This window comes from Quercus suber, unplaced genomic scaffold, assembly GCF_002906115.3.
Source record: "Quercus suber isolate HL8 unplaced genomic scaffold, Cork oak 2.0 scaffold_801, whole genome shotgun sequence".
Classification (NCBI taxonomy): Eukaryota; Viridiplantae; Streptophyta; class Magnoliopsida; order Fagales; family Fagaceae; genus Quercus; species Quercus suber.
The window spans coordinates 272,193-280,825 of NW_027070236.1; the positions used below are offsets into that span (position 1 = coordinate 272,193).

The 8,633-nt window shown below is 35.2% G+C and overlaps 1 pseudogene; it reads left to right on the plus strand.

Annotated features, from left to right (window-relative positions):
* Positions 1-6,886: 6,886 nt before the first annotated feature.
* LOC136064934 (large ribosomal subunit protein eL29z-like) lies at positions 6,887-7,323 on the plus strand (annotated as a pseudogene).
* The last annotated feature ends 1,310 nt before the right edge of the window (positions 7,324-8,633 follow it).

Genomic DNA, 8,633 nt, shown 5'->3' on the forward strand with positions numbered 1-8,633 from the left:
AAAAAATAAAAAAATTTATCAAAAATATTAATATTTTCTTTTTATTTTTTATAAAATTTTTTTTAAATAAATTATTACTGAATACCATAAAGACACTCATTAACATTTCTCTTAATTAAATGTTAGGATTGAAAGTTTTAAAATGTACTGCAGAGATGGGTGGTACAATACCCACTGAAAAAGAGGTGGGTATTGTAAAAAGAGGTGGGTATTGTAGAATGACCCAACTAAACTAATGTGAATTCAACTATGGGGAAGGTCAACCACAGAAGTCTAATGTGATTCAACACTGGGTAAGGTCAACCACAAAAGACGCACTAATGTGAATTCAACTTTGGGAAAGGTCAACCACAAAGGATGCGTTGACGTTGTCAACCATGACTTTTTAAAATTTATTTTTTTTTACATTCATTATAGCCTTGTGGCTAATGAGTTCATATATTTGCATTTCAATTTTCCTAATGTGGCACGCAGCCGCGCAGTGAGCACAGAGCGAACTATTCTTTCGCCTTTTACTAAAAAATTTTCCAAAGGTGGCGGCCAGTAGGCGTTCATATATGAATACCTTGACTTGCAAGTTGCATACTATAATTATTTTTAAATTAATCTATTTTATCTATCGTAAAAAAAAAAAAAAAAAAAAAAAAAAAAAAAAAAAATTGAACACCCTTACTTAAAAGTTCTAAGAATTTGAGTTAACCAAAATAAGAGTGTATGTGCGAGTTAGATTTTAGAGAGCATTTTGAGAAAATCTCTAAACCACAATTGGAGTACATTTAAACATTATTTTTGTTAAAAGTTTCTAAAAATGATGTTTTTGTGTTTGGAAAGAAACGAAAGAATAAGGATTAAACTAAGCAACAAAGACAGAGGAATTACATAGAAAACCTCATGAATTAGGGATGAAAAACCATGGTAGGAGTAAGGATTTTATACCCTTATCCCTATAAGAATATTGTATTCCTTCTCATTAACCGACATTACACTCTATCTATTGTACATCTAGTGTTTTTATTTTCATCTTCTTCCTCCTATCTTTTCTATCTCATTCTTCTATATTTTTTGATACCTTAGATCATCAGTGTACATTGTGCTTTTATAGTACAAGGAATGTTTTCTAGTATACAAAGACATGTGGCAGCTTTCTATTAGTGCCTACAAACCCTAAGGACAACTAGCCTACAGTATGTATCTTATTGTTGGATAAGAGAAAAGCTTGCTACATGAAGGGTGCATGCTGGAAGGGCAATGTTGGATGGTACGATGAGGGAGGCAAGATTAGGGTTGTCCATGGGTCGAGTCGGGTCAATTTTAGACCCAGCTCAAACTTGACCTGCCAACGTCGGGTGGAAGGAAGAGGGACCCTAAATCAATCGTCGATGTTAATCATTTGAGTCAGTTTTGGGTTCAAGTGGTGCTCGGGTTGGTTTGGTCGGTGAAGAACGTCGCCGGAGCCTGTAAATGTCACTGGAATCTGCAAAAAAATCGTTGAAATCTGCAAAAACTCATCAGATCTGCAAATCTACACCAAAATTGCTGAAAATCTGTTGGGATTTGGCCAGATTTGGCGAAATCTCACCGAATATGGTCGAGATCTCGCTGGATCTCCTTGAATTTGAGCTTGATCTTGCCGGAGTTGGTCAGATTTGTATATAACATATGTCGGGTCGGGTGGCTCGAGTTTTGGAGAAGAAAACCTGCCACTCGACCTGCTTGCGTCGGGTCTTGGGCGCAAAAGCTAAAATCGGGTGGGGATCGGGCGATTTGGTTAGTTCGGTGGGTGTGGGTTGGGTCTAGACACTCCTAGGCAAGATCGTGACATTTGTCTCTTGCGTCATCCTAGGGGAGCATTGCACGTGTCCTATTGTGTTGCCCAACGAGGAGGTTGGTGCAACACCAAACTAGGGAAGGACTAGTACCTCTCTCATGGTAGTGCTTAGTGACCAGCATAGTGTATCAGGTTATGTCCCTTTTTCCTCCAGTTCCTTGTAGCTATGGAGCTCACACTTTGGAGATACTAAAGGCGTAACTCCCTTCACCCAAACTTGTTGCTTCCGTAGCTCAATGACACTCACGTGTAAGGCCGTGATGTAATCTTCATGGACAAACCCTCACACTTATCTTTTTGGGCTTGGTGATTGTACAAAGCTAAGGATAAAAAAAATTGCAACAATTTCACAACATTCCTAAATTAATATGCTTACTTACACATGAGTGGATGAGCCAATCACAATCTCCAATTTAAATTGTTTTAATGATGTGGTATACTAATTTTAAAATGTTTTGAAATTCTTGTGGCCTTTTGTTGTCTCCATATCATTACTCCAAAACTAATTTTGGCCCCTCAAACATAATCCTTAAATGACAACCATTAGGTGATAAAATGGGTGATGAAAGTGTTTTTCGCCTAATGTAATTGTCGACAAAATAATTAAGAGTTATAGCTACAAAACATTTCGTCACCATATATCTTATTTGTTGTAGTGCAAGTTATACACAAAACATGTCTTAGGTTTTATTTTTGCAATATCAGTTGACAATGTAATATGAAAAGGGTTTATAAAATATTGCTCAAGTATTGAAGATCATATTGTGTTGAAGTAGTTCAAAGAAATGCAATGCATGTAACCTCAACTGACATTTGTTTGAGTTTTAGTTAAATAAGATGTGCTGCTCGCTTGTGTGTTCACACACTCGTACATATGATATTCACAATTTTATATGGTGATTTACATAGTTTAAATAGCAAAAAGCTGATGTCCACATTTGGAGATAAGTGAATGTGCACAAAGATATTATGTCTAAAACGTAAAAGGTGGATATGTATGAAAGATGAGAATTAAGATGAATGAGAGAATCATTACCCTAACTCGTAATATCTTTCTCATTACTATATATCTTTGCTTCTATAAACTATTGATTCGCAAGTTGTTCATCCCCCCATTCAAACCCAAAGCTACATTCCTCTTTGTGCATCTTTCTCAATACACAAGCCAAGGTCAAAGAACCCTTAACTAGCCATCCAAAGCCAAGATTAGTTACTTCGATGGAACCCTCCAAGAGTTTGAGGCACCAAATCAAGGCCGGAAACATCCTCTCAAAGAACCCAGTTGGCTGCATCCTCTATGGCTCAGAATCCATATATTGATGAACATCAACTCTAACGTGCCCCTCATCCCCAAAATGAACATCTATGAAGCTATTCATAGCCACGTGCTCTAATCCTCTAAGCTACAGGCCTCACCCTAGACAAATTGGTCTAAGTGTTCATGTTCACACACAATGGAGGAGTCCCCTCCACCAGGCAGACAACCACAAGTCATAACGCACTCCGCACAACAAATCCACTTTGAAGTTGACTTATTTGCTCAACAAATCATCGAAATATGTACGAGATACTATAAGAGCCCAATATCTTAGTAGCACCTTTGTCTAAAAGCCTGGAATGAGACTTCATAAGATAGAGTTAGTTTCCCAAAAATTTTTAGTGAAAAACAATTTCAATCTAAAAAAAAAAACTCATTCTTTTTATGTTGAGTAAAGGTAGTGTTGAGGTTCAAAATAATTAAATAGCCACAAATAGGCCCAAAAGAGATGAAAAAGACTTTGGGCCCATTTCACACAAAAAAAAAGAGGGAAATAATAAAGGGTGGGCTCTCACAATAAAGAAAAGGGAGAAGAAAAGAAAGAAAGGGGAAGAAGCCTAGAGGATCTGATCTAGAGGTCCACAAAAAAAGGCCCAAGGAACAGCTAAAACCAGCAAGCCAAAGGAAGCCCAGAAAGAAGAATTGGGTCGGGACGTCCAGAAGCTCCCCAGAGGCAGGGGATCCCTGGACGCGCGAAGTGAAATTAAAGTAGATTTGAAGAGAGAAAAGAGACAAAAGGCACGCGGACCTTATGACCCAGGCACGCAATGGAAGAACAAAGCAAAATGCAGGAGCTTTGGTTCCAACCATTTGAAGAAAGAGACAAGGAAGAGTACAACTAGAAAAGCTGGAGCAAAAGCCAAAAAGCTTCAGGTCAGCCAACGAGAAAATCTGGAAATAGGAAGCTAGCTGGGAGACTTTCATCTGGTCGCAACAAAAAGAAAGAAACTATGAAGAAAAGGAAACAACATGATCCTGAAGCAACCAGGCACGGGACAGACTTTAAGGGGCAAAAGGGAGAAATCGTTAGTACCCCGGGAGCCCGAAGCTGTGCTATAAAAGGGGGGAGGAAAAAAAGGATAGGGCATTCAATTTTGGACGATTAGATCATTCTTTAAGGCATTTAAAATTGTTTTTCTGAAGTCTCATAAAAATTGTAGAAGAGACTCTGTAAACTTAAGAGAAAACAGAGGAATTTGTTCCCGGTATCCCAGAGACAGTCACTACAGTACACGCTCGGATTCAACAAATTCAAATTTTGCAAGTCTTTGAAGCCTGAATGACTATCGAAGTCTGTAATTTTTGAACTCAGTTGAACCTTGCATCACGTCTTAGTGAGCATTGTAATCACAACTAAAGGAAACTAATGAAATACACCTCACTAATTAGAGGATCCCTAACGTGTTCTTTACATTATATTTCACTTATTATGCATTTCCTTTACTGTTAAAATGTCATTCAATACGAATACTCTTTTTTGTTAGCTGTTTGTATTGTACGAAGTTTGTTCTGTGCACCAATCAATTCTTAAAACAGCCCTTTAGCTGCGGAGAATTGATCCCAGTCCACCAAGAACATCTTACACGGCCCAGGATCCTTGGGCCATAGTGCTAAAGAAAAAAAGGCACTCTCACAGGTAGTTTTTCGTGTTTTTCAATGTTAGGTAGTATTAGTAGTGGCGGCTCTAGGATTATTTTCTAGGGGGTGCAATGAGAAACATAAATTATATAAAATCTAAAACAAAAAAGAAGTTGAATATATTGGCATTAAAAAAAAAAAAAACACCCAAATGCAAGAAGTTTTACAATTACTTCTTTGAAATTTCATATTTTGAAATTGTTTCATGATATCTTCATTATCAATTCTATCAGTTACATTTTTTTTCAATGTACATAGCCAAATAATTATTTATCCACTGATCTCCCATTTGATTGATTGATTTCAAAATTTTTAAGATCTAAATGAGCTTTTTATAAGGTTTAAGAATTAAGATTAACAAATTTATACTTTTGTTGTTGGGCCTTTAAAAAAAAAAAAAGATCAAATTAGTTTGTTATTGGACTTTTTTTTTTGTGTTTAAAAAGGCAAGATATTGTTAAGAGTATCAGATTCAAACTTATTTCAATTGTGTTTAACAAAATTTTAGAGTTAGGGTGTTCAAATTTTTATTTAAGGGGTCAAAAAAAAAATTTACATTATAATATATATTTTTGGGCTAGTTCAGGGGTTCATTTGAACCCCCTGAGCTTAATGAGGAGCCGCCCATGGGTAGTATTAGAAAAAATGAGTCAAAGTAAAAATACCATTACACAAGGTTTTCCTATGAAACAAATAGTATGACAAAATATTATTAGGAATGCTATATTTATGTTTGAATCCCTCAATTCTTTCTCCTTTTTATTTAGATGTAACATATGGCATTTAAAAGTTCAATAAATGCCACATGTCTTAAATTTAGTTAAAAATAAGAGAGGATTTGATGTTTAATGAGAGAAAGATTGACCCTATATATTCTTTCAACCATTAAATTCTAAATGCTCTTTTTTGGGTTAAAATATTATACGCTTGTTCCAGCGTGATGCATGTACGGGTGTGCATGGGTTGGTTGGGTTAGATGTTTTTTCAATCCAACCTGACTTTGATGGGGCGAGAAATTTCAACCCAACACAACCCATTATATATGTAAAAATCATACTAAAAAATTAAAATAAGAATAATATTTATTAGATAGGTAGAAAAAACTATCAACTTGAACCCAACCCAACTTAAGGCTCAAAATAAAATTTCAATCCAGCCAAGCTCACTAACCCATGAAAGCAAACTTAAGACATTAGATTGGGTTGGTTTTTTCAATTTGGAAAATTTCATATGTTATAATCATCATTTTTTGCGACATTGCAAATCCTAAGTGAAGAATATATATTGACTCTGTTCTAGTTATTCTTCCTTATAGGATCATATAAAACTAGTGGCGGCTCTAAGAATTTTTTTTAGAGTGATCACTAAGAAACCTAAATTATACAAAATTTAATAAAGAGACAATTTGAATACATCAACGTCACAAAGAAAAAAAAAAAAAAAAAAAAGACACACACACACACACACACAAATACATGAAATATTACAATTTTCTGTATTAACAAAGATAAGAAAAAAATAGACTAATAAAAGATAAAGTGTAAATTGAAAATGCTGAAATGAGAATAATAAAATGACCACAACAATTTCGTAACAAATCTTATGCAACAAGTTGTTAGCCTATTATTGGTGAGTAAAACATGTCAATATTGAACTCGAATTAGAATTAATAATAACTTACCACATAAATTTTATTATGAAAATGTTGTGGATGTAACATTACTCTTATATTTATTGAACTCAAATTCTTATGAGTCCCAAGTAAAAATGTTCAACATTTTTATTAGGATAGTCAAAATAAGTTAATTTAGTAAATAATATATTTTTTAAAAGTATATATATACAATATTTTCAAGTTAGGGTGATCCCAGAACATATCAATTTAAAATAATTATTTATATAAAATTTTTTTGCATATATAATTTTTTTTTTTTTTTTGACAAGTGAGGGTGGTCCACCCTTACATACAAGTAGAGCCGCCCGTGTATAAAACCGCCAATCCTCTTCTTTCAATTAGCTCTACTCCATCAATCACAAAACCTTTACACTGCCGCACCCTCTCTTGGTTGTCCTCTCTCTCTCTCTAAAAGAGAGAAACGAGTTGGTTTTTTGAGATTAATTAGTATCTGTGTATTATTGGGGTTTCAGAGATGGCAAATAAGAACCACACATCGCACAACCAATCCTACAAGGTCCACGAGAATGGAATCAAGAAACCCAACAAGCACCGCCACACCTCCACCAAAGAGGTACTTTGCCTTCTTTTTTTTTTTTTTTTTTTTCCAAAAGTAATTATGTTTTTTTTATTTTTGGTTATGTAAATTGTGGGTGCGGATAGATCAGAAGTTCCTAAGGAACTAGAGGTATTCGAGGAAGTACGACAACAAGAGCGTTGAGTCTGATACCAAGGAATAGTAGAACGGACAGAAACGAAGACAATCCAACATGAACTCATTTTTTATTTCAAGAGTTGTTGTTTACTTTATGTTTTAGATAGGGTTTTGATGGTGCTTTAATGCGCGTTTTTTGTTTCAATTCTTAGCAGGCCAGGGCAATATTTCTCATGCCTTGTTACTGATATCTGTTTACATAAAGCGTAAGTTCATTTCAATTGATAAATGTTAGAATGGCTTGAATTGTCAAATAATGTGGCTTGAATTGTCAAAATTGGTGGCTTGACAATTAAACATCAAACCATCAAGAAGTTGCAAGAAGATTTCATGTCAAGCCATAGCCGAAATTATTGACTTCTTTGATAGAAGTCTTGCATGTTCTACAAACTTCATTTATTGGCCGAAATTTATGACTTCTTGCATGCATGAATCATCAAGAAACGGCAAGGAAGAATGCAACTTGAACAAGTATTCATGCATTCTTTTGGTTTAGCCGAAATATATGATTCAATTGGCAATAAATGCTTAGCCACTATTGTTGAATTCCTTAGACAAATATTGGTGTTGCACATTGGTGAATTTCGGCTAAACCTTGGCTATAAATACAATATGTGTGGAGCAAATGAGAGCATGCAAGGGTGAGCTAGGAAGATAGCAAAATTAACTTCTTTTGTGTGTGTGCACCAGAGTAAGGAAGTTAGGGTCTTGCAATTTTGTCTAAATACAAAAGGGTGTTCTCTATTCATTTGTGAGAGAACCAAGGGTGTATTTGGGGTTTAGGTTTGTGTGTAAGTGCTTTCAAGTCATTGTTATAATCTCCAAACTATAGTGAAAATTATTCTGTCGCCTCCCGTGGACGTAGGCATATTGCCGAACCACGTAAATTCCTTGTGTCATATTATCTTCTCTCTCTCTTCTTTAACCTTGTGTAAACAGATTTATTTCATCTAACACGCACAACAATAAACAACTATAATGATTGAATTTTTTCAATTCATCCATTCACCTGTAACCCTATCATGAAATACAGTTCCAAAGATGTCTTGGGCTACTATTTCGGGGAAAAAAGAAATTCTCTCAGCTACGAGAACCAGATGATCAGCTGTTTCCGCAAACTACTGCAGAAACAAGAAATTTTGGTAAGATAAAACTGTTAACAATAAATAAATTCTCAGTATACTGAATTAACTTTTTTGGTTATAAGATGATACAAGAGAGTGTGGTTGGTTGTACAGGGAGGATGGTCCTGCCATTCGAGTCTCTGACGATATCATTTAAAGACGTGCAATGCTTTGTTGATACCCCTCTGGTAATGAAGTGCAACTGATGATTCATCCCTTCTGCACAGGAAATGAGAGAGACGGGTTTCAGTCAGTTTCAAGGTACTAATTGTGGTTTGGAGCCTATAGCCTTTAATTGTGGTTTTTTGGAATTGATTATTGTGGGTGGAATATGT